The sequence below is a fragment of the Ornithodoros turicata genome, chromosome 1 (genome assembly GCF_037126465.1).
Source record: "Ornithodoros turicata isolate Travis chromosome 1, ASM3712646v1, whole genome shotgun sequence".
Classification (NCBI taxonomy): domain Eukaryota; kingdom Metazoa; phylum Arthropoda; class Arachnida; order Ixodida; family Argasidae; genus Ornithodoros; species Ornithodoros turicata.
This window is the reverse complement of record NC_088201.1, coordinates 137,779,061-137,805,225: the sequence shown is the minus strand read 5'-3', so window position 1 is coordinate 137,805,225 and position 26,165 is coordinate 137,779,061. Positions and strand designations below refer to the sequence as shown.

At 46.6% G+C, this 26,165-nt stretch overlaps 1 long non-coding RNA gene and 2 other non-coding genes across 3 annotated transcripts; all 3 read left to right on the top strand.

Moving 5' to 3' along the window:
* The first annotated feature begins 472 nt into the window (after positions 1–472).
* LOC135369746 (uncharacterized) lies at positions 473–981 on the top strand. The gene is made up of 3 exons (XR_010415122.1): positions 473–515; positions 754–865; positions 931–981. It is a non-coding gene; the product is annotated as an uncharacterized LOC135369746 (long non-coding RNA).
* Positions 982–12,762: 11,781 nt separating this feature from the next.
* On the top strand, positions 12,763–12,835 carry Trnak-cuu (transfer RNA lysine (anticodon CUU)). Its single transcript has one exon. It is a non-coding gene; the product is annotated as a tRNA-Lys (tRNA).
* Positions 12,836–21,315: 8,480 nt separating this feature from the next.
* On the top strand, positions 21,316–21,388 carry Trnak-uuu (transfer RNA lysine (anticodon UUU)). The gene has a single exon. It is a non-coding gene; the product is annotated as a tRNA-Lys (tRNA).
* Positions 21,389–26,165: the final 4,777 nt, after the last annotated feature.

Genomic DNA, 26,165 nt, shown 5'->3' with positions numbered 1-26,165 from the left:
CCAGGATCTTCCCGAGCCCTGGTCAGCACGGTAGATACACGATCTATAGGTAAACTAAACTAAAAGAAACGAAATTGTCTTTCTTCCCCCCCCCCCCCCCCACACACACACACACTCCTCTAGATTCGCCCCTGCCTGGCTCGATATCGATATATATATAGATAGAGAACATTGCAAAAAAGGGCAGCGAGCTTTTCGTGACAGTACCAAGCACACATTATTTTCATAATGCAATATGACATGTGCTTGATGTGGAGTGACCATCACTTGAAGCATTTTTGATTCTGGGACTTCCCAACAAAGTTAAGGTGTGCTTTGGTATTATGCTTCTGTGCTAATACTGCTAGTTTGAGCATGTTCATAAAATTGGTATCAGTTGGTGTTGAAATCACACGTTCATCTGCTTCAAGATATTGCACTTTTTATTTGTCTAGGAGCTCCAGATGCCCTTGAAAAAAAAACGAAACAAGATGTTGAAGGCTCTTGAACTTGTGTCAGATATATGTGGTTCCACGGTGAGTAACCACACTTAGTGCCTCTGTTTATTCTACAGTTCCACTGATAACGTCTGTGGTTGTAGCAATTTGTATAGTTGATTAATGAAGAGTCCTCAAGGATGACCATGCATGACACAATGTGACCTTCACATCTTTCATCAACTTCTCTACTTCATGTCATTTGATATGGTTATGTTTCTTAGTGAACAGAAAGCTCACTATGTTGCACAGCTAATGTCCATTGGATGGTTTACAGGAAGAAACTGCAGCGTGTGCAAGCTGCCAGGAAAAAAACAAAAGGATAGATGACCTCGAATATGCAAATTCTAGGCTTTCAAAAAAACTTCGAAAAGCAAAGGAAAAGTGTGGTAAGGTTCTACTCTGCTCTATGGCATTATCCATACTCTGTATTTCAAATGGGCACCATTTTTAGAAATGACCAAGATGATGGGGAAAATGGAAGACATAATAGCAGCAGCATCATCACAGCAGGCTGCTGCCACTTGCACTGCAGCAAAAGTAAGCAACATGCACCCCATTGTGGTCCAACCCAGGAAAATGCTTTTTGTAGAGTACACCCGCTGACTTGTACGGTTTGGGACACAGTCGTCTATAAAATCTGCAGCCCATGGCAGAGCAGACCCCTATCGGCAATGTTGCGCACAAGGGATCTATACTAATACAGTCTCCGAGGTAAGGCCACACACCGCCACCTGTCGGGAGAGAGAACCATTGCATACTTTGTGGCATTTGCTTGGGAGAGCAGTCGAGCAGGCCCTCTCCTCGGGGAAGCTATTGCTATGACTCCTTTGTGTGCGACATTGGCGATAGGGGATCGCTTCACCAGCTGGAGATTTTGGCCAATCATTCCCCAAACAGTACTATTTTCACGTGCTGAGTGATGTTTAGTTCAGTCACATAACTCTGCCATTCAGTGGTTCGCTTGGGTTGCAAAGAGTGGAAAATATGATCTCTATCTGACTATAAAGTCACGTCTTTGCAGGTGGACATTGGATTAGGCGTGTGCCTTGATGCAGGTGTGCTGCACCGGATAGAGAGAGGAGCGAATGGGGATGGAACAAAGTATGTTGGTGCTGGTTCATGTTCTGCTTTGAAGATAGACCAAAAGCCAGGAGGGGTCATGACCAAAAAAGACAAAACACTGGCTCTGCACAACAGGCATCAAAATTTACTTGCAACACTTCTACACCTATGCAGGCGTCCTGATCAGACCAGAAAACAAAAATGGTACGGATCTGAAACCAACCTTTATGTCTTCATTACGCCTTTTTAGCATTCCAGTAGAGGCCACCATCTGACTGTTCCAAGCATTGTTATAAGCAAGGATGTGTCCTGCAACAGGCACAGGGTGCTTCTACTGAAATGCTAAAAAAGCGTAATGAAGGCCTAAAAGGCTGGTCTCAGATCTGTTCTGTTCGTTTTCAGGTGTGACCACAACACCCACATAACCATAGAAATGACGCAATTAAATTTTGTCCTGTTGTCTTTTTATCGTCACCTTCTCCTTTGCAGATGCTGTCTTTCACTAATATGCCTATTGTGCTTTTTTGAACGTGTAGGTTAGCACGCTCTCTGATGAGGGCTGTGTTTCTGCCAGAAGAAATGGTAGGCCGGACTCTTTACGGCAGGACATGTAATGCGCACAAGACAGCAACGCTGAAGCCAGCAGTAGATGAAACAAGGCGCAAAGCAGTTCTTGGTACGTGCTCCTGACAATGTTATTAGTAATGTCATTCTAGGCTATACTAATTTGTCTAAAATGTTAACAGCATCTACACAACCCCGGAGGGGCTTCTGTTATCACATTGAATACAACAACCAATTGCTGCTTGCTGTCTGTCTTCGTAAGGCAAACATCAGTACTCTGAAGGCTGACACACGGAGGCACAAATGCACACAGCAGAATTGATAGCTACTCCTTTTGCATCCAGCCTTTTATGTTGAGCTGTGAATGTAAGTCACCTTTGCTATGCAACCGAGCTCGTAGCATGTGAGGTTTTATAGCACTACTACCTGGGCATTTATGCCGCTCCTGCGCCATTTTGCACCATATCTTCTCCCACATGGCCACTTATGGCTGCCAGGCTCCAACAAGTCCCCATAGAACCCATGTAGTTTGACCACAAAACACTGGCCACGCGACCAATTAATTTGTGACATTGTACACATTACGCATACCAGACTGCCAATCTGGAGCCTTTCTGTTTGTCACGCCTTTGAGCAGGTTCTTGCAACCGTGGGGTTCTACTTGTTATCGTTTATGTTGCCATTATTCGGTATTCAAAATAACCATGACTATTTTGGCTAAAAGGAAGGTTTATTTGACACAAAGTACTGATTTAAATATCTGATACATCTGTGCACTGTGCACACGAAACCCACTACGTCGCACTTCCTGACACAGCAATAGGTAGCCAACGCACGCACTATTCAATTCCAAACACTGAGCCAGTCTTATGAATGCGTACCACTTTATGATGAGCATCTTCTTTCATTGCTTATAGTACAGCGAAATGGAAAGTGCTTGTCCCGCATTCAATCCTGTGTTTGTTGTCTGTTCTGCATTTGAAGCACTCTTCGTGGGATAATAGTTGTCCAGAAACAGCATAACACTAGTAGAACCCACTTTACTGCACGAATAAACCTACAAATATAGTTCTACAAACTGTACTGTTGATTGACTCCACCAGAACACAGGTGGGCGGTGCGCTTTTTCGAAACTATGCTGAAATGACTGAGTCTACACGCACATGCACAATGGGATTTTAAAACATTGTCGCCCAATCGCAACGGGTACAGCCTCCCAGCAAATGGGCTTGTGACAAGGTGTCTGGCCTATGGTAATATTCCACAGTCGCAGCGGCGGATAACTCTGGGGGACCTGTGGCTACCATGCAGAGTCTCAGTCATTGAGGCACAGTTTCGAAATAGCACGTCGTCCGCCTTGTTCCGGGTTCTGGTAGTGTCAATCGACAATACAGTTTGTAGCAACATGTTCGTGGGTTTACAAACGGGTTTGCAGCAAAGACATGATTACATGTGACACACACACTTTCTGTTTTGATGTCATGTTAGCAGTAAAATAAGATACTCATCATGAAGTGGTTCGCATTCATGAGACTGGCTCAGTATTAAGAACTTAACACATGTTTGTGTTGGTTCAAGTTCGAACTTGGTTACCTATGGTCGTGTCAGCAAGTGCAACGCAGTAGCCTTTGTATGCACAGTGTATCAGATATTTCAGTCATTACTTTATGTTAAATAAATTCTTCTTTTATCAAAAAATCTTGAATACTGAATGATGGCAACACGGAAAATGGATAGAAAACGAGTAGAAGTCGATGGTAGTGAGAGCCTGCCGAAAAGCGAGCTTAACAGAAAGGCTTCTGATTGACTGACTGGGATGCATAATGTGTACAATGTGGCAAATTCATTGGTTGTGTGCCCCGGATTGTGTGAATTATCTCAAACTATATGAACTCTATGGAGAGATGCATAGGAGCCCTAATGCAGCCTGGCATACCACCTCTATTTGTAATGTATTCCGTACTTGCCTTGTGCACCTGTTTCCCAGGTGGTTGTAGGGTATAGGGCACTGAGAATGCAACTTACACAATCTTTTATATCAGCCATGCTAAAAGACTCACTGGAGAAACTAGAATTACTCGGTGATCATTGTGTGCATTTTCGAAAAAGCCCTAGGTTTGCACAGTTCCAGTTTGCTAATGAGGTGGGGAGATAGCGTATTGCTCTTTTGTTTGAACCTTTTGCTAGATTTAGTTTTACTAGTAGGTGCTTCATATAGTATGCTGTTGGCAAAAGAGTAACTGTCAGATGCTCCTTTTGCAGCGTACACCTGCAAGAAAACGGCAACCAGTTTGCGGGAAATCAAAGAAAGCTTGTCATCGATGCTCTCCAAAATGAAGTGAAGTTTTCAATAAATTTTCTAGTGCTAGTGTTTCCACATATACTCATATGCCTTCTCATTTTTTAGATACTGTTGTCAGCAACGCTGTTGTCTGAAATTAGTGTTATGCTGTTTATCCCACCCTAAATCTCCAAGGGCTGCAAGGCCATTTGTTCCGAGTAATGAGCATGTGCATCATGTATTAACTTACACACGATATTGACACTTTTCGGAGGGCAACCAGTGAAGCACTGGCCGTGGACCCACTTATCTTGATTTCAGGCAACTGTGTCGCAAGCAGGAAGGGAGTTGCCTGCGAGGACAGAAGCCACCGATATTTCGAACAGAGAGGACGCGGACAAAGAAGGACGACAGGACGACTAGCAGTCGTCCTGTCTTCGTGCGGCATCTCCTGCTCCGGCAGCTCAATCCTCCGCGGGATTGTGTAGTCCCATAAACACTTGTGACCTCGTTAACTATTGAGACGCAGGGATCAAACGCCATGTTTGGGTTGCCAAGGTAAACTCAGCAACAGAAAAAGAAGAAAAAAGAAAGAGTGCCCAACTATGGTGAATTCTTCGTTTTTGTCCCTTTGTGGACTGTATCTGGTGGCTTCTTGGGGGTTATGTTATTGGGGGTTTTAATCATTTAATCCCCAAGTGTCTCATTACGGCCAAAGTCTCAATACGGCCGAAGATGTATCGTAACGGCCAAAATCAAAATGTGTATTGTAACGTGCATTGATATGCAATGTTGCGGCCAGGTATGGATATACATTCCGGAGGGTATAAGCCATGCACTGTGCCCCTAGGGCCCTGATCATATATATACACTAGGGGTGTGCGAATCCGAATATTTTAAGTCGAATCGAATATCGAATCGAATGGGGGGGAAAATTCCGAATACCGAATCGAATATCGAATATTCGTGCAAAATTTTCAATATGTGACTTTCGCACTAAAAGTTTCCATTTCGTAGCCCATGCCTTTAGTGTAATTTTTCTAGCATTAACTGCCACAAGAGAGACATGCAATTCTTCTGTTTAAAGCCCCTACTCTTTAATGTTACATGAGAGTGCTCCCTGCCTTTCGGGTGAGACTACACTTACTGGAGTGGTTACCTTCATTTCAAAATTGTATGCCATGCAGTAGCACATTATACGGATGAGGCTGTAATTGTTTCAGACAACCACAGGCCATTTGGGAAACAAACAAATTGGCATCCTGCCTCAGCTTTGCCATGAGCAACTTTTAGTTTCTTTGCACTCGCCCTAGGAAGTTGCACTACTGAAATTTTAGATGCAAAGGACATCTTTAAGACACTCTTCTTGTTCGTGGGCTGTAGTCATTGTTCAAGAGCCCTAACTTTTTAAAGGCAACCTCAGAGACATCAAATCAAAGTCCCTCGTCGGCACCGCTAAACTGCATGTGGGAGAGGCGCTGCCCCTTTCACAGACGATGTCTACAAAATTAACTTTGGATAACGTTATCTTAAACTAAACATCGTCCCGCCTGTGTTGGTCCTGCAGCAAGGGAAATTTTGTAAAGCAGGCTGCACCTCGTGCACGGAAGCATCACATGAATCCCACTTTCAGGTTGTGTCGTTCATACTCGCGGAATAGTCGAATATTCGAAAAATCGAATACTGGATATTCGATTCGCGAATCGAATAGTTCGAGCGTTTGATATTCGATTCGAATTCGAGAATTCGAATATTCGCACACCCCTAATATACACATATTCCGAGACAATCAGTATGTTTTCATACCACAGCAATATGCAGCATATTGTGTAATGTGTACACCCCTAAGGTAGTGTTGATGTTGCTGTGAAGCAGCAGGCTACTATGTGAAGTTAGCTACTTGTGGAGAGCTAGATGAACGTTGGCTTTGTTGTGACGTTTTTTGGAGTCATCCTACAGTCACTGGCCAAGAAGGAACACCTATCTTAGTTGACGTCAGTTTATTTCCATTCGCTTTACAATTCTTGCTTCTGGAATGAATAGACCTGCATGAAGCAAAGAGCAACCGTGAATAAGCTAGAATATTTAAAAAAAAGGCATTTGACTCTATATGGTTGGTGCACAAGCTGCATGCATGTTATGTCTCCGTTATTTCATACAAGGCTAACATAAATCTTCATCTATGCAAGAAAATGACAACCCTTAAAAATGCAACTTCCAGGTAAACACAAAGCATGACCATGAGATGAATTTAGTTGCATTAGTTCATTCACTTAATGAAACCTGTGAATATGACAGTGATGATGACGAGTGAGTATGATGAACAGTGATACATCACAATTCATGAAATGATGCATGCATGACTTTTCTTTTCTTGTTTCTTTCTTATAAAAGTAGTGCACGAATGTTAATTCGTGCACTACTACTCAATTTTTCACTTCACAACAGAACCGTATCATACATTTGTAATCTTAACAGCTCACCTCTTCAGCCAAGACTCTCTGGGCAGCAATATCCTATAAGCCATGTTGTTGTTGTTTTTCTTTTTTGGAATCCTTCGCGTAGCCACATAACATGACTGGAAGGGAAAATAGCTATAAATAACAACTTTAAATATTTATTCTAATGAGACATGCTTTTGCGCTTACTATGGCGCAAAAGCCCGCGCAACATTGGCAGATGTTCGCCATACGCAATTCATGGAGATGAATTCAAGTACGCTGACCTGTGCTTTTATGTTTGAACAAATATGGCGACAAATTTTAACAAATGAAATATGGCTCACAATGATAAATGCTGCTGTACGGTGCGGCATTATCGGTGCCTTAACTTCGAATGAATTTGTTGTTCCTAAACGCGCAACGAACTACAGGCGGTGCAAATCGACTAACACATACCGAGCTACGTCTAGTACAGGCACTTCGGCTGTTTTGATTCAGTCAAACTACTCGTATGAGTATGCAACCATATGTGGATAGCAGTCTCCTGAGCAAGACAGTCTACGAAAGCATAATTCACAGGCATTCTTGCTTCTTGGCCTTGGTCAACACTTTGCGGTATACGTTGGGACTGTGACGATTCATTCAACTCAATTTTCACCAGATCAACACGCGCTGCTCGAAAGACAACGACAAAAAAAAAAAGAGCCGCTTAAGTCTGCTAATTTACACGTTACAGCACTACAAATCGATAGATAAATACGTCGCGTAAGCTGCAACTGTTCGCTGACACGAGAAACGAGATACCCAACGTTGCTAGACACCATCCGAAGCGAGAGCGTGAGAGTAGCAGAACAAGGAGATATCAAAACACGAAAGCAAGAGTATTGATCCCCTCCTTCTATAGCATGCAAAACGTGATTAGCTCTGAGATGAACATACATGTCCATGACGCGATTTGTTTTCACTGATCAAAGGGAGGTCACGTGGGATTGCATGACGCTTGCGAAATGTGCAGCAATGTGAAATGAGAATGGCGAAACGAAACTTGTGAATCGTGCATTGCACTTCATGGCAGCTGCCAGAAAATCGAAGCAAACTTATGAGACACTGGATTACAGGTATGTTGGCATCTTTTTCATTCCTGCACACCATTTCACATTACAGTGTACGTGGATACATGGGTAGCATGTCTCACGATGCTGGGGAAGTAGTTGCATGGGGAAGTGTGCATGGTTCTAAACTATTAATATTTGATCGCGTAATCGGAATATCGGCACCTCTCGCCTTGTGGCTTGCACCAAGAGCTGTTCCCCTACTAGCGCTTCTTACAAACGGCAAAACGAAACATGTAGGAAGGTATATTTTTGATCACACATATATAACGAGAAAGTGTATCGTTTTCAGGTTGCTGACACTACTGCATGTGCCCGCAATTGTCCTGCGGGTATGATTACACTAAAGACGTCGCCCACCACGGCGGAAGCGTTTTGCGCACAGTTTCAGCATGAAGCCTGCAGGTAACATCTGCTGCTTACCATTCTGATATACTGATTCTGAATTTACATATTGTAGCTTAGAGGAATTCCGAATGCCCAGAGTGAGACGCTTATAAGATTGTGACATCAGTGCAGTGGCGTAAGCACTAATGTAGTGCCCCCCGAAAATGAACGAGGGGCAGTAAGAGTGAAAGGAGGGTGAGTGAGAGTGAGTAGCTGGTTGTCGTCCCTTCAGATGACGCACCCCGAAAGTCGCTGGAGAGGCGTGTTAGCTTAGCTCAATTGGTAGAGCCCCGGACCGGTAATCCAGAGGATGTGGGTTCGATCCCTACAGCTGGCTAACCTTTCCAGTGACTTTCATCTTTCATCGAGGGGCAGTGGTTTAGCCAGAATCCCAAACACGGAGGGGTATTGGAAAAAAATATGTGGGGGGGTTATCATTACAGTTACGTCATTGCAGCTTAACATATCACTACAGGCGTGCCTGAAGCTGAAATCGCAAGGGTACCCCTGTAGGGGGCACACAGGCAAAAAGTTAGGGGGTGTCACTGAACATTTAGGGGGTGTAGGGAGGTCTGGATAAATCACTGACGAAAGAGACTCCTCCACCCCATGTAAAGCCTCATAAAACACCTCCTGAAATATTTTTCTGGCTATGCAGCTGCATCATTATGACGTAATTGTCATTGTAGTCCATAATTTCTTGAATATGTTTTGAATATATGAAAAAAAAGTCTGGTTGACAGCATATGTCTTATGGTCATTATCAAACAAGAGCATATGTCGTTTTGTTCAGCACCTTATGTACTTTTTCTCAATCTCAGGTGGACGTAAATTTGAGAAGGCAGCTAGTGGGAGAAAAGATCATGGTCATAGGTCATGTGGCTCCTGCAGCACCCAGTGTGGAGTAACTTTTCAGAACACGCACACACAGTTTGCTCACAGAACCAATCAGTAGGATGTTGCTCGAATGCTGAGAGCAAATGGCGTAAGACATACAAATATCGTGTGACACAGTATGACAAAAAAAAAACATTTTTCACGAGGGATGCATGAAACACTGTCGCAATATTGTGTGCATGAACCATTGTGTGTGACACAAGCCGTGGGGGCACACCGACTCAGACACACTTTGGGAAGCATAAAACACAGCGATTGCTAATATGGTGGATGCTCCTTTTTTCTTTTTAACCACCTTAGAGCATTACGTCGCCGAGTAGAAAGAACGGCTCGTCGGACAGGGCAACTTACGGACATTGTGGAACACCGCCGGATGAAAGCTAAAGTAACACGAGGACAGGAAGCGTTGGCGTAAGTTTTGCCACCACTTTTCACCGTTTGATCGGGCCACGAAAATCTGGCGGATAATCCGATCTCTGAAGAAGGCGCCCCCTCAAAAGAATCCTCTCGCGGCATTGGCTATCGTTAAGGGTGTAGACGAAAATACGCTAGCGACGGACTTCTGTGTGCTACTAACGACTCCGGCGGCTGCCTCGACCACGCCAGTACACCGCAGTTTTGTCCACAGTTTGACAGCTGAACTTCACCAAGACTGGCCCCGTCCCGCGTTATGGACCGCGACTTCACAATAATCGAGCTAAAGGCAGCGTTGCAGCTTGTGAACACCGGCTCGTCCCCTGGACCCGATAAAATCACCTATGCCGCCCTGCGAAACCTTGACGGGAGGTCACTCCATGTTCTTCTTCATGTGTATAATACGTCTTGGCAACAAGGATTTTTACCACATACATGGAATGAGGCATTGGTTGTTCCCATCCTGAAACCAGGCAAGCCCCCAAGTGCCCTATGCTCCTTTCGCCCTATGAACCTGAGAAGCTGTATGGGGAAAGTGATGGAGAGAATGGTTTTGCATCGCCTCGACTGGTGGCTCGAAAAACAACGTGCGTTCCCTCACGAAATCGCTGGATTTCGTCGCCACCGAAGCTCCATGGATCCAGTTCTCGACCTAGTCTCTACAGTTCAACATGCTCGTGCCCATCGACGGATCGTCCCATCGGTTTTCCTCGACATCAAGCGCACATATGATACCGTCTCGCACATTTGTGTGCTGCACGCCTTGCGCTCGTTTGGGGTATCCGGTCGGCTCTTCATCTGGCTCCAAGACTTCCTTAAGGACCGAACTGTCGCTGTCCGTACGTCCCAAGGGCAAAGCCCTCAGCATCCTGTTCCACAAGGAGCCCCCAAAGAAGCATTCTCAGCCCGACACTCTTTAACGTGGTGATAGCCGGCCTACAATCAGTAATTCCTCGTAAAGTGTCGTTTTCCGTATATGCAGATGACGTCGCCCTTTGGACAGTAGGAAAGTCACGCCCAGCCATACAGCGCCGCCTGCAGCTCACTTTAAATAATATCCATACGTAGCTCACGCACCTTGGGATGGACCTTTCACCCGAAAAGTGTGTCGAGCTCCCTTTCGCGCGCAAAGCTATGGCCGATTTCCCTCTTTGGCTTGGTACAAAGTAGCTTGAGCCGGTACGCTTCCACCGCTTCCTTGGCGTGGTAATCGACTCGGACTTGCGCTGGGCTCGGCACATTAACCACCTTGAAACTGAAGTGCAGCGATGGCTCCCCGCAATTCAACATCTTTCTGGCTCAGGATGGGGCTGTGATCGGCGTTCCCTGCCCGCGGTTCACGCGGCATTGGTGAGGGCGACTGTGCTTTACAGCCTTCCTATTCTGCACAAGATATCAACAACTTCATTAAATACACTTCGTCCCTGTTTGCTCGAAGCCTTCGTCGATGCCTCGGAGTTCCAAGAGTGGCTGAAACACGGCAAGTACTGGCTGAAGCTGGTGAGCTCCCGATTGAGGTTCTCCGTGAACGTGAAACGGCTCGGCACTTCCTCCGTTTGCGTGCTCACACTCCCCGCCACCGGCTCCTCAGGAAAATTCGATACCGCCCTGAAAGCGACTTCTATCAGGTAGCGCAGAGGACACGCCGGACTCTCACTGGCTTCATAACTAAGGACACTATACCGCCGGAAACCCCCTGGTCTCTACCAGTACCGCCCACTTTTCCTAACCTTCTGGAAACAAGAGATCAGGTCCCCCCTCAAGTCCTCCGAGCCCATTTTCATGCTCTGATAGATGAGAAATTTTTGTACGTTTACGGCAGCATATACCGATGGCGCATCCCGAAACAACAAGTCCGCCTCTGCATTCGTCATACCATCCGAAGGCGTAGTGCACTGAAGACGCCTCTCACATCCAACCTCCTCCACAGCTGCGGAACTCTATGCCGTCCTTTTCTTTCTACAACACATCGCTGATTTTACATCGCGATAATGGGCAGTCTTCACAGACTCTAAATCTGCACTTCAAGCAATTGAAAATTCCAGCATACGAGGCCCATCCGCACCCCTAGTCACAGATGTGTTAATGGCTTACCACACTATCTACGCAGCAGGCCACAGGCTAGTTCTCCAGTGGGTTCCAGCCCATTGTGGTGTCGTGGGGAACGAGCAGGCCGACAGCGCCCCAGAAGCAGCACTATCGTATCGGAAACGGACCAGTATTGTTCTGCTGAGAGGAGACCACCGTTCAATTCTCCGACGCCTAGTGACACCCATGGCTTCCCGCCAATGAACAACCGACATTCTCCCCCCCTCTATGTTGAGCAGAGCTGATCCAACGCTCGCTTTCCGCATGCCACGAAGCACCTCTTGTCAAGATGCTGCATTAATCCACCGAATGCGCCTCGATGTGGGCTTTACAGCTCAGTGGCGTTACTGCTTGAGACAAGTTGACTCTCCCACCTGCTGCCACTGTGGTGTGCTTGAGGATCTGGAGCATATTCTTCTTCATTGCTCCCACTACCAAACTTCCCGAATCACACTCTCCGAGTCTCTTCGTCAGCTGGGCTCTCGCCCCTTCTCCCTATCGAAATTGCTTGGTCCCTGGCCTAATCCAGCTCAGCAACGCTCTGCGCTCAAAGCTCTTCTGACATTTCTGGATACCATCGAACATCGATCGTTATTATGACGGGGCTCGTTATTTTATTCCCCACATTCCCACCAGCAATGGGGTAGAGCATCGCCTGTGGCGATGAACCTCCCCACCCTCCAAAGCCAAAATAAACTTGTTTTTCTTTTTGGTCGTGATGAAACACCTTCGACCGGATTGAGACTACCTTCGGTCGTAATGATATCTTGGCCATAACGACACACTTGGGGATTAAAGGATTTTCAGCCGTAATGAGATGTTACCGTTATTTTAGCTTGTCTGATTTCCTCGACATCGAGCAAATTCCAAATGTTATACTTTGTTCGTCCGCACTTATTTCTCCGCAAAGCCAGCTGCGGTGTATTGGCAGAAAAAGTGTGGCTTATTCATTGATTAATTATGTATATACTCATAATATACTCATAATATAAAGTCGCCATCAGGATTCTCCTCTCTCTGTACCACACTTTCGTAGCGCCCGGCTAGCTCAGTCGGTAGAGCACGAGACTCTTAATCTCGGGATCGAGGGTTCGAGCCCCTCGTTGGGCGTACCTGTTTTGCGCTCAGTAGCTCGTCATCATGCGTCTTTCGTAAAATATCCTTCTATACTGTGTTTCCAATCAGGGTTACATGCGCATAATTCGCAGCAAATGCACTAAAGCATGGTTCACACTAGTGTGTTCTGCTGCGTGCGGGCGCTGGTTACCGGGGCAACAGATACGTGCGCTGCCTCCCGCAGCAGAACGCAAGGAGTTCGCCCGAGCTAAACTTTCCGATGCACGCTGTAGTCGGCAAGTGGAGAACGAATCGCGAGGCCGCCTTCCGAGCGTGCACAGTAGGTTTCTCTCTCCGAGACTGTTTTCAACACTGCGGCCACCGGAGTGGAATAGAGCCACTGTACGGGGGGAAGAGTACCGCAACCGCTCCGCGTTGTCTGCTCCGGCAGCCATATCGCTTCCAAGCCGCCGCGGATCGCGTGTTAGGATAGTTGTAGTCAGTGTTACATCGCGTTGATTTCGCGGCTGTGCACCAACAATTTTGTGACTTCCTGTGGTGGGACACGGCTAATACTTAATGAAACAGGCCACAAGAGTCACTACAGTATAGTTTGTTGTATTCTGTAGCTAACAGACGAATTATGTTGGCGCGTGTTCGCCTCTAAAAGGCATCGTCGAGTCTCGTTTGCGCTCTATCAATCAGTTTTTTTTTCTTTTAGTTCACTTGCTTTGTGGACATAAAACTATAGTGCTCGTGTGTGCAGCTTCAGGTCGACATAAATAACCTACACCAGTTTTATTCTCATCTTTTCGCAATTAAATTTCTATTTCACACGTTCAATGGCTATGTGAATGCCAACTTTTTTCCACGCGCATGTAAAGTGCTGAGGATTGTTCTTCCAATCCCCAAGCAGCTGATCCAACGCAAGCAGTTGATCTTCCATGAGGAGTAGACCGTGAGCTTCAAGTCACTACATTCCGTCTCAGCATTTGCTCGTTTCTGCGACCTCGTCGAGGGGACCATCACATTACTTGTCTGCAGGTTTTTCCTGTGCATATTCCTCGATGCTCTGGTCACAGAAATTTGTGACGGTGTTGACTTCCTCTGCAAAGTTGATTCACTTACAATTACAGCTCAATATTTAGGAATAAACCTCTACCCGAGAAACGTCATCATGACGTTGGTAGACAAACCGAAAGCAAAACAGATCGAAAGGGGAGAGCTGGGTTCCACGAATGGACAATTGTTCGCTGCCTCCTATTGAAAGAAAAGTAGGACCGAAGGTCGCGTCCTTTTCAGAGACCATCGTAATCCCCTCAAGACCGTGGCTTTCGGGCGCGACCTTGTTCGCCACTAGCATTGAACGTAGTTCAACTCTACCAAACCCGTGGCGCTGTCGAACATTATGACGTCATTTGTTTACAAACAGGTAGAGGTTTTCATAAGTTTCAATAATTTTCATTTTGGATATCTACATATATTTCGACGCATTACCATCCTCCACTGCCCCTTGATCTTACACTAGGTTGTCATCAACTTCAGTGTGCAAGTCTTTTGGTGACTCCTCGGAGAACTTTGCGTGCGAAGAACGGGGGATAGGAGCCTTCCTCAGCCTCGTAGGTGTACGGTATGCAAAACTGCTTGGGACTGCCGTCCACTTCAACTTCTTTCGAATCTCCTTGTCCTCGAAGTCGTCGCGTGTGAAGTGGTCCTGATAGTGGCTTTTTATTTTTAGCGCCGCAGGAAAAGGAACGCAATGGCAAGATCCAACAAGCACTACTTTGATACGCCCGGCTGTTCTTCGCATAGTTGAACTGTTATTCAATACTGTGTGCAAAGATTCTGCAATGAAAAATAAACACGCTACGAAATTTACCTTGCTCAAGCGAGTGTTATTCGTAGGCGCGAAGTTCCTCCGGCAGGTTCTGTGCCGATCTACGCATCTCGTCACTTTTGCCCGTCGGAATGCAGAAAAATGCTTTGCCTGACTCTGTCCCGTTGCAGCACAACATCCAGACATGATTGTTCGTAGTTCCTCAGCTCTCTGAGATCCATTTCACGTAAAAAAAAAAAAAAAAAAAACAAGAGCCGCGCAAGAACGTACGCGCACATGCGTCCCAGCTATTGCGTTCCCCGTAGTCCCGGCGGGAGGTTGGGAGCAAAGAGGAGGAAAACGCACCACGTGACGCGCCTCGGCGAATGAGCAAAGCGGCGGCAAGGGGAAAGCGAATGCGATACTCTTCTCCCCGGGTACAGTGACTCTGGAGTGGAAGGCGTTGAAAATCCCGCTCGGCGCTCATTGGTTTATGGTTTGGTGACGCACGCATTCGGACGGAGGTATGTGAACAGCGGAATGGATTGCTTACAACGCACGTATACACACGCAGGCATCCGCACGCAGCAGAACGCACTAGTGTGAACCATGCTTAAGGGTTCTCCTCTATATGTACTACGCTTTCGTGGGGCCCGGCTAGCTCAGTAACAGTGAAGAAAGGACAAGTCTAATCTGGAAAGTAGTCAATAGCAGAAGAAACAGGTTCAACCCTGCGCTAAAGATACCGTCGGAAGAGCGAAGAAAGACTACCTTAAAGTGCAGCTCCGCTGCTGTTCCGAAAGTATGAAGACGTTGTGATATTCAGAACCGTGGTCCCAACTTCATTCATAAACGCACATTGCTTTCCAAATTTCCATATTCCTTCGTGAGAAATTTGAGAAAAACTACTGGGCGGCGGTTCCACTTGTGACGTCATACTTGGAAGTGCGCGGATTGGATAGCCACACCTAGCCAGCTCTGCCTGGCAACCAGTTTGTGTTTACACTCCGTCATGGCCGCTGTATCGTGCTGAAACAGCTGTCACGAGCTATCGGGGACCACCGCACCGTTTTATCATGTTTCTTATAAGGAATACTTCGTCTTCGAGCACGTTCTCGTTCTCAATAGCTTTGGTGGTGCTTTCTGCACGCGCAGCAAGTCCGCGCATAGTGCGCTGCCAAAGCTATTGAGAATGCGTAAGTGTACGTCACACGTTAAGTGTTAGGTCTTGTTGGTAGCATGAAGCACAGTGCGGGCACAGAATGTCCGCTCACGACGGCCGTCGTTGCACAACGAGGCCATCCTGTAAGGCTTGTTAAAGGAGACCGGCAAAATTATCTTTGAGGCTATTAACAACAGCAATTATCACGGAACACACCCAAAACATTCACCTTCGCCCATAGATCTCCACCATCGCATCGACGATTTGGCGTTAGCCAAGCCACGAGCGCGGCTAAGCCAGGACGAAGCCGGGATTGGTCAGGGTTTGCCGACCACAGGACCGCCGTGCCAGGAAAATTTAAAAAATTGTGTTCTTAAAAACTACAAACAAATGGGTGAAAATTTTTCACATGTATGCTCCCTGTGCGGAAACGAACGTACAGCCCAAGCATGGCTCCATTCTGTCGCAGTCGAAAATCGGCGGAGCTGAGCTTTAAGTCAATAGCGTAAGTGCATGCACATAGACTTCAAGAACACTAAATGCGCTAACGAAGATTGCAACGCTAAATGTAGTCAGCCTTGTTTCACAGAAAAGAAAGTGGTTTCTACACGATCTGCTACAAAAAGACTTATGCGACATTGTTTTTCTACAAGAGACTAAGCTGTGCACAGTATAGAAGAGGAAAAGGAATTCGTGGAGGCGTTTAAAGATCGTTATTTCGTGGCACATTCGTGGGGCTCGGGTGACAGTGGAAGTGCTGTCACCGCGGTAATGCTGAAGAAATCTGACAAGGTATCTGTAATCGACAGCTAGTGCATTAGAGCAAACCGGCCGGATAGCTGCGATACACTCTTTGCAAGGAAACCAGGTGATAAGGGCAATATCTGTATACGCTCCGAATGATGTGCAACACAGAAAGGATTTCTTTCAAAGTCTACGACATTTTGTGGACACCCCAAGCATGGTGGTGATCGACAGGGACTTCAACTGTGTGATATCAAGAGAGGACTGTACATACTCGAGGCCGCACAGTGATAGCAGCGTGGACGTACTGCGAAGAGTGCTCAGGGACTTTGACCTGCGGGATGTCAAAGAGGGTCAAGAATCCACTGCTGCCAAATTCACGCACTGGCAAGGTACTTCCCATGCTCGGCTTGATCGGATCTACATATCGGGCAAACATGACTACGATATAAAGTGTGACGTCAGGCCGGTGTTCTTCAGTGACCATGGATTGGTCAGTGCAACCGGAAGCAAAAAGCACAGAGCAAAGCTCAGCCGCAACCGGCAGGCTAATACCTGGAAGATGAATGAAGCCCTTCTAGAAAACGAAAAGTTTATTGCACGAATAATGGCCTTCATAACTGAGTGCTTCCGAAAAGAAGGGAATGACGCAATGAAATGGGAATTATTTAAGCAAGAAGTTAAGTTACAGGCAATGGAGCAGTCGCAGATAGTAGCATGGCCGGAAAAAGAGGAAATTGGTTATCTAACTGACGCTTTGAAAAAAACTAGTTCAGGAAGATGAAGAGACGCCTGGTGCGTATAAGGATCTCGTCACAGAAACAAAGCAGTTACTGATATCAAGGCTGGAACAGAAGTACAATGGTTACAGGGTTTGTAGCCGGCAGGGTGCAATACAGAAGGATGAACAGCCAGCAAAAATTTTTAGAAGATACGAGCGAGAGGGCAGAAGGCAACGCCATATCTGCAATCGTGCATGATGGAGAAGTGAAGCGGGAAAACGAAGAAATTAGGAAAGTCTTTTAAGAAGAATACGTGCAACTGTTAAGGAACTGCTGGAAGCGACGGACCATTCGCGCTAAGGCCACATGCCTCAAGTTTATGAAGAAGACCAGGGAAAGGGAGAGATAAGCGCAAGTGAAGTCAGGTGGACGATTAAAAAAAGGACAAGACACAAAGCTCCAGGGCCTGACGGAATCGGCGCAGACTTTTACACAGCCCTCATCGAAGAGCTCGGCCCGGTCGTCACAAGAGTGTATAATGACATCGCATGAAGTGGCCTTGTGACGCCGTCCATGAGGAAGTGTCACATGATCTTCATCAAAAAGAAAGGAGCGAAACAGCCACTCAAGGTGTCAGACTACCGTCCGATGTCCCTGCTCTGTAATGACTACAAGATCCTCGCCAAGGTCATCGCGAAAAGACTGCACAGTGTAGCGTGGAAAGTTATTGGTGACCATCAGTGTTATGGGATAAAAATCTGAAAGATCTCCACAGACCTCCACAGAGTAAGAGTCATATGTGAAGAGGCAGAAGTAAACGGCACAAAAATGGCATTCCTGCAGGCGGACTTGAGTAGGGCCTTTGATAGAGGTTGTCTCAAGTATCTGTTTGTTCTCCTGGAAAAGTGTAGGGTCGGGGCGCAGCTTACACATCTTGTTGAACTGTGCTACAGGGACACCCAGTTGGTGACAAACAAAGAAGCGGGAAAGAAAATCAGTGTGTCGCGCTCAGTTCGGCAGGGCTGTGCACTTTCCCGAATCTTGTTCGCGCTCTATTTAGAACCACTTTGCAGATGTGTAGCCGAAGCACATGACGTACGTGGAGCACAAATCAGTAATCAAGAAGTAAAGATATTAGCGTTTGCTGATGACATCAGTTTCATATGTACAGTGCTGAACAAAAGTTTACGGAACGCGCGAGCGGCGTATTTTCTCTAGGCAGAGACACCCTAGCGGCGAGCGGAAGCGGGCTAGCCCACTCGCTCAGAGGGATGGAAGACTGCGCTTGTGGCGACCCTCCGTGGTAGTAGTGGTAACTTTGATTTCCAGTGTAACGAACGCCAAAATGGTTTCGTTTTCGGTCTACTGCACCGAACGCGAGTGGCTATCGCGGGAAGGAAGTGTCTCAGCTATCGGAGAGATAACAAGGCGCTAAGATGAATTGAGGTGACAACGGGCCGCAGTGCCTAGTATTTTTCTTTTTTTTTATTAGGCAAAAACAGAAAAAAAGAGCGTGTACCCTTGAACACACACACAAAGAGGCGGGGGAGGCGATAGTGTCTGAATACTTTGTCGGCCCCCTTTCGCAGCAATAACTGAGGACATGCGCACAGGAAGGGAAGCGTATAGTCGACGAACAATGTCCACGTCTTCACGTACCAAGGACCACTCTGCTTCTATAAATTCCCAGAGTGCGTCCTCGCTCCTTGTAGGCGTCTGTCTTTTGCTCATCCTATTCTTCAGGATGCCCCAGACGTTTTCGATGATGTTTAAGTCCTAGCTCTGCGCAGGCCATGTCAGCTGCATTTCGCTGAGGTCGTCGAGAAGGCGTCGGACAGTTTTAGTACGATAGAAGCTGCCATTATGCTGGTAATGGTAGCACCCATCCGGGAACGTCCCGTCCAGAGCATAGGGGAGCAGCGTCCTCTCGACGACCTCAGCGTAATGCAGCTGACATGGCCTGCGCAGAGCTCGCACTTAAACATAATCGAAAACGTCTGGGGCATCCTGAAGAATAGGATGAGCGAGAGACGGACGCCTACAAGGAGCAAGGACGCACTCTGGGAATTTATAGAAGCAGACTGATCCTTGCTACGTGAAGACGTGGACCTTGTCCGTCGACTATATGCTTCCCTTCCTGTGCGCATGGCCTCAGTTATTGGTGCGAAAGGGGGGCCGACAAAGTATTGAGACAGTATCGTCTCCCCCGCTTTTTTTTGTGTGTGTGTGTTCAAGGGTACACGCTCTTTTCTTCTGTTTTTGTCTAATAAAAAAACAAGAAAAACTAGGCACTGCAGCCCGTTGTCACCTCAATTCATCTTAGCGCCCTGTTATCTCTCCGATAGCGGAGAGACTTCCTTTTCGCGATAGCCAATCGTGCTCGGTGCAGGAGACCGAAAACGAAACCATTTGGCGTTCGTTACACTGAAAAGAAAAGTTACCACTGCTACCACGGCGGGTCGCCACAAGCGCACTCTTCCATCCCTCTGAACGAGTGGACTCGCCCGCTTCCGCTCGCCGCTAGGGTGTCTCTGCCCAGAGAAAATACGCCTCTCGCGCGTTCCGCAAACTTTTGTCCAGCACTGTACGAGAGAAGAGGACATCCTCGTACTCCTAAGGAAACGAGACTCTTTCTGCCAGTACTCTGAAGCAAAGATCAATTTGGAAAAGTCGTCGGTCGCATTGCTGAGAGACTGGACTTGCAAACCAAAGGAGTTCCTGAGCGTGACATATGCACGGCAATACTGTCAAAATACCTAGGAGTGCCGATGGTCGTCGAGAAAGAGCTGGCCGAGATATGGGAAAGGAAGGTGACGTCATTTCGCCCAAAACTTGATGCGCATAACGAGAGGAAGTTGTCTCTCTTCAATTGAACGTATTTATGCAACGCGGTATAGCGTACCCCGGCTTCCTCTATTAGGCAAGATTAATTCCAGTGCAAAACACCATGAAGGACAAATTTCAAAGAACAACATCTACTTTGTATGATGCTCCAGTTTCGAGAAAATGAGGCGGTTCAATCTATATTGGTCGCAAGACGCAGGAGGTTTCGGTCTGGTGAACGTAGCGCTCAAGACCGACTTTCAGAGGTTCTGCTAGTTTAGGGACTCCAGGGATGGCTTCCTAACCAGCGCATTTCAGTCAATCTTAGGTGTACACCTTGCTGCATGGGTAGTCACAACGGCACCGCAGATGAAAGGGACCAAAGGTTCAACGTTCTACAAGGAAGTGGCACAGGCAATCAGATTTTTCGAAAACCAATTCACCTGGGATTATCTTCAAATAGTGTCCCCGAAGCGGCTTCACTGGGATAGCTTGACCAATGTGTTCCCACCTCCAATGTACAGGACTGCGTTATCGCGCGGACGATATAAGGACGTCTTCCGTAGGATAAGGATGTTACCGCTACCAACAGCGACAAATGACTTGTTCGTGAAATTCCACGTGGAAGTTCTCCCAGTCAAAACGTGGCAGAAAACGAAGGATTCTGATGTGTTAGAAGACTGTCACGCCTGTGGAGCTGTTGAATCCTTAATGCATGTCTTCTTGGACTGCGAGAACGCCAGGCTATTTTGGGCGGATCTAATGGCATCACTGGGGATGCAGTTTGAAGTGACTTGGCGTGCGCTAAATGGTCTGGAGACGTTGGATACCAAGGAGAACATGCTGCGCTAGGTAATAATGCTTTCGGCTATGCACGAACTGTGGAAAGGGAGAACGGCATCTGTGATGTATGACCCGCACCGGAAGCCGCTATGGGGGTATTTCAAGACGACCGTGCTTTGGGCTGCAAGTGTTGTGCAGAAAGACAAGTGCCGATGGTCTAAGGAATGGTGCGAAACTGAAAAATGTGTTACTGCACTGAATACGTCTTGGTTTGGCTGCCGTTATAGAGGATTGACAAACAGGCAACAATTAGATGACAAAGGACCAGCCCTTTAAGGCACTCGAAACGTACAGTCCTCTGCTCGATGCAAGTCAGCAACGCCTCTGGGAGTGTTAAATGGCCACAGAAGTGGCTGTATCATGTACATATGAAAATAGGAAATGTAAATATTGATTTAAAAAAAGTAATGGTTAGAAAAAAAGGTCCCGGCTAGCTCAGTCGGTAAAGCATGAGTCTTTTAATCTCGGGGTCGTGGGTTCGAGCCCCACGTTGGGCGTACCTGTTTTGCGCTCAGTAGCTCATCCTCATGCGTTTTTCGTAAAATGGCCTTCTATACTGTGTTTCCAATTAGGGTTACATGCGTATAATTCGCAGCTAACGCACTAAGTATTTTCCTCTCTCTGTACCACACCTTTGTAGCGCCCGGCTAGCTCAGGATTTCTGCTTCCGGCACTCAATGAGTGCAGTCGCAGGTACCTTGAGCTCCGTTGAAGCGACTAGCATGGCTAAGCCTAGCCGGGTTTCTGAGGAACGAGGATCGCCATCTGACTATGTGACAATTCTGCCGACGTTACCTACAGGTATTTCATCTTTGGATACGCTATTGTTGCACGCGGATCCCAGGGCGTCTATCCCAGGCGGGCGTCTATCCCAGGGGGTCTACACCCTACTGTGTAGACCATTTTGGAGAAGCACTGAAGGATATTGTGAGGAAGGAAGAAGTTGCTACCTTCGGGGTCTTCCATTATAACAACATGTGTATGATTCGTTTTCACTCTGGAGCGGAGAAAGAACGGCTTTTGTCTAGAAAGGAGGTAAGGGTTAAAGGAAGACGCTGCCTAGTTATTGATCCCAACCAGCAGGAGGTCAACATCAAGCTACATTGGGTATCGGGCAATACAAATGATGACGACATTCGTAAAGCGATGGCTGGATATGACCAGAAGTGGGCGGCATCTTTTTTTTTTTTTTTGAAGGAGTGGTATCGACAACGAGACTGATAACATTACGGATGAAAGATGGGGGGACTGTGGATGGGTTGCCCCATCTAATGCAGATTGGCGGATCTCGCGTGTTACTTCCGGTGAACGGAAGTCCACCCCTGTGTCTGAAATGTAAGCAGCTCGAACATATTCGTAGAGAGTGCCACACGCCATGGTGTAAGACGTGCAGAAAGTACGGTCGCGACGAGGAAGAGTGCGTGGTAACATATGCATCGAGACTAAGGCAACCGCAACCGACACCAACAGAACACCTGCGTGGTCTAAACGAGTTGAAGACGAGTACTGCCGAAGGGAACAGCGTAATGGAGGACAATCTATCGGACCACACCCAGCAAGAAATAAATGGGAAAAGGACAGCAGGAACAGAGCGGAAAAGACGAAATACTGAAACTCGATCATCCCTTATGCCGCCACTGGATGGAGTAGGAGCATCACGGCTTGACGATGCGAGCTTCCTAACAGCGGAGTAGACTCGGTTCCGATGGATATAAGGGGATGCAGCAAGACGTAGCACTCGTAAGTCTAGTGGATTCTTCATCACATCTAAATGAGTGGCAAAAATATAACTGTCGCTACACTAAACATAAGAGAACTGAATGATAGGAAGAAACAGTATCAACTCAAACGTTTCTTAGAGCATTATTCACACATCGACGTCCTAGCTATTCAAGAAACCAAAATTAGCACGGAAGAAGATACCATTAGACTAATCGAATATATTTTTCATAAAGATTATGATGTTGTAGTGAGTCATGCTGTCGGACCCTCAGCTGGATGTATTTTATTGTTGAAGAAAACTGATTACTTGATACCCGCGTATCTTACCGAACTGATAACGATGGAAGAATAGCTTGCCTTCATGTGTAGATTGAAAATGGGTTGTGGCGGTTTATCTGCCTTTACGCACCGAATGTTGTGATGGAACGGCATTGGGCATCTTCGAAGGCATTGGGAAACTGATTAGTAGCCCGGGGAATACCATCCTACTGGGAGATTTTAATTCTACGCTTAAAGACACAGACATTAGCAGCAACTGTGCGCAACGTGATGCTAGCACGGCTACGCTGGAGGGCATTCTCGAAAGTCATAATATGCAAGATGTCCTTGAAGATGTTGCACAGACAACCACTGTGTTTACACACTTCCAATCCCGTTCGCATGCCAGACGTGACCGCATATATACTTCAATGGGAAGAAGTCCACTTGTAACCAAATACAGCGTACATCCGGTGTACTTTAGTGACCACTGCATGGTTGCTGCTGCGCTCGGTGAGACGCAGAAGAAAAAGAAAACAGAAGGTAACCCATGGAAGCTGTGGAAACTCAATTGTAAGCTTCTTTAAGACCAGGCATTTGTCAATTTTGTCAAAGACCAAATTGTGGAAGTTGTAACTTCCACGTCGTCGTGGTCCTTGGCCTGGGAAGACTTTAAAGCTCAGCTACGCCGATTTTCGAGTGTTACAGAATGGAATGGTACTCACACGTTGTGTTCACAAGGAAACACTGATTATGTATGCAAAATAGTTATCCTAAACTCCTCGCGGTTTTCCGAAAAAGTGAATTTTTAGTTACACTGACATCCCGACTTGTGGCCCGCAAACCCTGTGTCGAGGAAACATTCGTGGTCTGCCCGCGCTCCGGCTTGGCATGACTTTTGGCTTGGTTTCTTCCGCCAAGCCGGCCAGTTTCTTCTGCCGAGCAGTCTGCTGCGCAGATTCACATTGGGGAAGTGATAAACAGTTCGCTATTAGAGAGCCAGTACATTTCAGGACTTCACGAAACCCACGAGGAACGTGAGTCTTGCTTCTTTTGACTGCAAAGCCCTTGCTATGCCAGTACAGACTTCCTGGTGTGATTCGTGTTCTGTGCTGCATGCAGAGAATGCGTGAGCGTTTTGCTCCCGTCTGCAAGCACACTTCAGCATGCAGTTTCAATGTTTCAAACCACAATTTTCCGAAAGGTGAAAGAGAAATCTATTGACTGCAACAATCGGTTACAACTCCGACTGGGTGCCTCCTTCGAAGGCAGCGATTTGATCTGTTCATCTGGCTCATACGAATGTTACGGAAGCAATGCGCAACTTGTTTCACAAGAAGCCGAAGATGTCTCGTCTGGGATGCTGTGCCAACCTTATCTGCAGCATGAGATTGCAGGGGCAAGACTAGGCAGCAGATAAAGGTAAGACGCGTAATGTTTGACAAGTCAGTCATGCGGTGCAAATTGCATCACGTAGAAGAGAAAAATACGCTATCTGTCAGTTACTGCTTCATCCTTTAGAGATTACGCCCCAGCGGGTGTATTCTCAGTACAGATTTGGAATTGCCTTATTTGTTAAATGATTTCGCAGGCATTCTGGCACCACCGAAAAGCTTGCACTCCACGTCTCAACTATCACCGTCTGGGTTTCAAGCTGAAGGCTGTCACCAGTGCCAACCAGACGCCCCTTCAAAGTTCATCTGTTTTTGTTGACGGAACAGTGACACCTGGTACTGAGACATTTCATTTTCTGATTAATCAAGTGCATTCCATCACTTGTGCTCGACTTCTTGTGTTCGTATACCCTTGCTGTTGCTCGCTAGCTTAGAGCAACCATGCCTGGGGTGCCAGCGCTTTCAGAGTACATTTAAGCAGTATCATCGTATCATATGTACGGCAGCACATCTTGTGTATTTTGAGTAAGGTATAAATTCAATGTTGGCTCAGCTGTTGTATTTTGGTCACAAAGAAGGTGTTCTTCCAGAGCGCTCAAGGGCAGTTCAAGCAGTTTCATGTGTGCAACAGCACATACTTTTTCTCAGTTGTGACTCAGGTAAATCGAAATCTTCCAGTTGATGTCTTTCGGTCATAAATTATGTTTTTCGAGACATTCAAACAGCATAATGTGTGCAACAGTACATACTTTTTCTCAGGTGAAGTAAGGTAAATCTGTTCGCCGTGGTGTTCTGGCAGTGCAGCAGAAGTTTGTGTTGCATTCAAGTGGTATCATGTATACAAAAAGTTGTTTTATGCCTTTCTGTAGCTGCTGTACTAATATTGTGAGTACAGAGACATTCCTGCAGAACATATCGGAGCATCTTGTGTGCTATTGTTTGTACCATCTGCAGCAGTATATTGATAATGTTAATTATTCAATGACTTCAGCTAACATTTACATTCTTACTTTCAGGTAAACCTGCCACGCAGATGCCCTACCCCTTGGTGTGCATAGTTCAAGATTGTACCGAAACAATCGACCTGGAGCATTATTCTTCAATTGGCAGTGGCATTACTATCAGAACACACCACATACTGCATGTCTATGGTGCGTGTACAATGCATCTAACCTATTCTCAGGTACAGGCCAGCTGGTACACAATTACAACATGAAACAACTGACACAGAGATCGTAAAGTCATGTCTTTTCCTCCGCGCCTCGGGTTCCATGTTATTATCCTCACATGCAGCTCAATTCCCCTGTACCGTGCAGCATGAGCAAAATCATATATTGTTTGTGGTCGCATGACACGGAACATAAATACAGTGAAACCTTCCTATGTTGGACACCCCCGGTGCAGTCGAAGCGTCTCCTACTTATAGAGGTGCCCGAGTTACAGAATATGGCGGCAACAAAAAAATGGAAGAGATCACAGCTGTGAGAAATGTTCCCTTCTTCAATTTAAAGGAGCATGGAAATGATCGGAATAAAATATGACGGGAGAAGTAGAAATTATGATTCTGAGCCCTGTGATACATATTCGCACAAAAGGTTTGAGCGTAGCGCGCAATCCTGGAGCGCGAGGGAGCTTTGAATCTCGCGGCAGAAATGCCCCCTCACTCGGCTGTCAGCCGCTGACGTCATGTGACCGCGCCGTCTTTTTCTTTATTTTTTGCGATTTCTCCGGCGCGCGCTGGCCAGCCGACCGGGAAGGAAGCGTTGTTGCTCATCGGACGCCGTGCGAAGGACAGGTGATGAATTGAACACTCTTTAAGGGCAACCTCCATGGAGCGAATTTTTGCAACGAAGTTCGCGCGGCAGACTGCCACGCGCGTTCCGCCGCCAGTTGTTCGCCG